Consider the following 4,317-nt stretch of genomic DNA (forward strand, 5'->3'; position numbering starts at 1 on the left):
CTATCGTGCCCTGCTGCCGCCTCGCCCCGCGGCGTCCACAACATCCTCCCCGCCCCACCCAGCCGGCGGTCTCCAGGCAGCGCCGCTGCCCCGCGGGGCATGTCGGGAGGAGTCTCTCTCCACACCCCGGCTACGGCGGCCATGTTGGGGGGAGCAGGATGGGCGCGGGGGAGTTGGGCTGCTCGGTGGGGGGCTTTCGTAGAGCGGGGTCCATAGGACCCGTTTCCCCTGAGGGTGGGAACAGGCTGGCTTGTGGGTCTGTGGCAGGGTTCGGTGCCTTCCCTGCCCTGCCCTGGCACTATCTCTGCGAAGAGGCGGGCTCCCACCGCTCTTGCCTCAGGCCAGCGGTGTAGATGTGGCGGGGGGGGAAGTCGCGGTAAAGCGAGGCGCGATTGACGCGCCCGGTGGGAAAGGGGAGGCAGCAGTTGTGGTACCGTGCTACTGGCTTCTTGCAGCCCAGCTCCCTCCCTTGAAGCCAGGGTACAAGCGGCAGGGCAGGATACCTTGGAAGCTTGGCTGGTGCAGGCAGGTGTGGTGTGCTCTTCAGGGACATCATGGCTAAGGTCCTTGCAACATCAGTTTTCTGAACATCTTATCCCTTTTTAATTCTATATCACTATTCTTCATATAAGTCCAGAGTGGTTTGTTTGTTGGTGTTCAGCAGCTGCAGCTGTCAAGAGTTGTGGAGGGGATGGCCAGGGGTCCAAAGTTCCAGGCTGCAGTGAGTGTGGAGGCTTGTCACTTTTCTCACATTGCTGTCTTGCAGCTTTGTGTCCTCTATTAAAGGTTGTACCAAATTTCCTAAGTCAAGTCTGATCATCCTGTGCTGTCTCACTTCACACATTATGGTTTCTGGACTAACTGCTGATTTTTAACTGCCATTTCATGTCTGTAGCACAGTATTTGCTCCCAGTGTGGAAGCAAAGCTCTACGTTGGAAGGAAGAATATTGTCAAAAGCAGGCAAAGGTGATGTATTTGGTGGGTGGGTGAATGTGTATGTCATATATAACCACTTCAGTAGGACGCAGCGCTCTGTAAATACAGCAATTTATTTCAGGGAGCTGCGCCCTCTCAGTTTTACATATGTTACATATCAGAGTAATCCCTGTGCTAGAACTACGTATAGAACCACATCTAGACCCATACCTGTATTATTTATTATTTAGTAAGTTTGATTAGCACATTATTAAAACTTGATATTTCTTAGTTATGCATGGGAGGGTAAATTTTTTAACAAATAATTTGTGACTCTTGCTGTATGGCCTAGTATAGAAGTACCTTTTAAATAGGGGCAAGACTTGCATGGAGAGTTTCTGTGAAATATTTGCTTCTAATTGCATAGAATGCAGTTGAAGATCTTCATTTACCTTCCACAAATAAAACCCCAGCTCAACGAATAAATGTTGCTCCTTTTATTTTCTGCTTCTGGTGGATTGTCATGTTTGATATTTGCAAACTGCAGTAAGTCTTCCATTATCTGTGGAAATGACCTTCCCTTTTTTTGTTCTGCATACGGAAGTTTGATCCTCATGATATTTCATAAGCATTTCCACTCTAGTGAGCCAAATGTATTTGCGAAGAATAATGATTGTCTGCTTTTGAGGTTTGGAAGGAAGAAATATAACCTGGCTTACTCAAATTGTATTGACTGTGTTGAACTCTTTATAAGCAAGGGATAAAAAGACACTGTAGAAGACTTTACCTTGTCTGGCTTTAGGCTTGTTACAGCTCTAAATTTCCAGTAATCCATCTCGGGAAAGGGAACTTTACGTAGTAAGAGGCTCTTCAGCACAGAAGTTCTGCCAGATACTAAGGTGCAGGATACCCTGGCGTTTTAGCCAGCTCATTATCCCAGATAAAGGATTTTTTCTTATTCTCTTTCCACTGTGACTTTCAGAATGTATTCACATTTTAATTTGAGTACGTAGATATTTAAGAGCAGAAATCACACTCTTTCATTTACCTCTGTCTAGAAGTACTCTTCTGTTTCATGAGACTTTGTAATTTTATGTAGGCCTGCTTCCACTCTGAAGTTATATGAGAGTTTTTGATTCATTCCCTTATGGAAGCATACAAAGCCATTGAGGTGCAACTGTGCCATAATGATCTCAGATAGCTAGCTCATCCTGTGATGGTAATGTTTAGACTAACAAGTGAGAATGCTGGTAGTTTTCCAACAATTTTTATGCTAGTGAAGTGTCTTGAGTGAACATCTGTACTGTTACCAGCTTATTAATTACCATTTTCTTTCCAAGTAATGTCGAGATGTTATTTCTATAGACACTATAAAACTGCCACCATCATTTTTTAATACGGTATCAGCAGTGTAGTAGTGTTCAGTGCTCTGCCACCTCTGCGTAGAAAGAAGGCTATGTTTGTCTAAAGTGTGCTTGTGAGATGCACTGCCTGAGAAGACATGTTACTGGTTCATAGAGAAGTGCCACAAAGGCCTGGCTTGTTCCACTGCTTCCTTCACAGCAGCCATTGCACATGAGTGAGGGTCTATGTCTTTGTTGGTAGTCATATCTTGAGGCTGGGATTCCAAAGCATACAGAACTGACCCAGCTCTGCAAGACAGACTTTGATTTACCTGAGAAACTTTGGGTAATTCTATGCACTTCTTAAGAATTCTACCCTCGCATTCATGAAATGAAGTGATATGGGCAAAACAACTTGTTTAAGTCAGCCACCACTGACTTGATATTGGTTAGAAATACTCCCTCTGTATTTCTTTCTCCTTATACTGTAATTTAACAGACTGTAACAGAAATGAATGGAAAGGGATGTAGTGATGAGACATTTTTACAGAAATTGTTCCATATTCCATATATAGTGCATTTACTTTGGTGAGTAAAAGAGTTGGCATTAATTTTTAGCTAAAACTTTTTAATTCCAGAGTATAAACGCCTAATTTTTCTAGGGATGCAGTGACAGTTGCTGTTTCCCCATGCATTCTGCACACTGGGTTTGAAGGTTTATTTTACTCTTCACAGATTCATGCAGAAGCAATACAACCTAATGCATTTGTACATTTGTCTTTTAGGGTACAGGTGCTTCCAGCTTGATCTTTATAGATACTCAATGCTTGCAAGTGTTCAGTGCTTCAGAGGTGAGCCCACATGATTTTTTGTTTAAAAGAAGGAAGCACAGTTGGTGGGGTTTTTCTTCCTTTTTGTTTTTTAGGCACTCTTGTGGGGAAAATATTTGTGTATCTGTATATAGCTTTTAGTAAGGGTAACGACTAGTATGCCAAGTTATTATGTAAGACATAAAAAGAACAACTACAGTTCATGTTCCAGTTTGCAAGACCTTAGGAGTTCATAACAACACCTTTTATTACATTCCAAGGATTCTTACATTTTTCTTTTGTACTTTTGTCTTTCTCATGTTTACTGGAAGACTTTTGGCTGGTAGGCATATGCTGGTAATTTGTGCCTGCGGTATATTACTAGTTTTTAATGCAGCGTTTAACTATGTATTTTATGTGTAGCTATGCTACAGGACACTACATACAACAAAAAAATCCTCAGAAATGAGGGGTTTAAGAATTTTTATAAGTACCCAACAGATGCTTATTGAAACAAAGCACAGTATTCAAAATTAACTTCTAGAGTTGAACAGAGATTTTTATGAGCTGTGTTTTTACCTGATTTAGCCCATGTATTTTATCTTTTTTCCTGGAATTTTAAGTGATTAGGAGGAGCTCAGAAGACTGAATTATGTAATGTAGTACTGCAGAAGATACCATGGCTTTGGAGAAAGAAGGTTATATATGGCCAAATATGGAAGTGATAAACAAGAACAAATTAAAAAACAAGAACTTGGAAGAAATAAGAAGTGCACTCTAAGTTAAAACAGACCACATGTGACTTACTTCAGTTTGCTGACCCAACACTTGTATAGCCAGTAGCCTTCTGTGTCAGTACTTTGGCCTTATTATAGAGGGTATGGTTTCACATGTCTGAGAGTACTTGTGGCTTTTTAGACATGCACTAGTGCACCGGAAACACTGGTCCTTGTTAGCATTATAGGAGAGTTTTCACTCTCTTTGTATGTACACATGGCCCATGTTTGCCCCTCTCTCCCTCATCGGGCACTGTTGGGCAGCAGACAGTGAAACAATATTGAGGTGTGCTTTTCTTTTATGAGACTTCTATTTCAGACATACTTGCTGCTGGGTGATTACTGATTGCTCATACCTTAGTTTACAAGAGAAGTATTGACTGTGATTTCTGTCACACATTTTTTCCTGTGGTCAGTGCTTTTAGGGAACATGGTGGTTCAAAGAATTAATATTTCTGTACTTCTAGCTGCTA

The sequence above is a fragment of the Pezoporus flaviventris genome, unplaced genomic scaffold, assembly GCF_033815535.1.
Source record: "Pezoporus flaviventris isolate CSIRO_AGI_PZ_B2104156 unplaced genomic scaffold, CSIRO_AGI_Pfla_v1 ptg000047l, whole genome shotgun sequence".
NCBI lineage: Eukaryota > Metazoa > Chordata > Aves > Psittaciformes > Psittacidae > Pezoporus > Pezoporus flaviventris.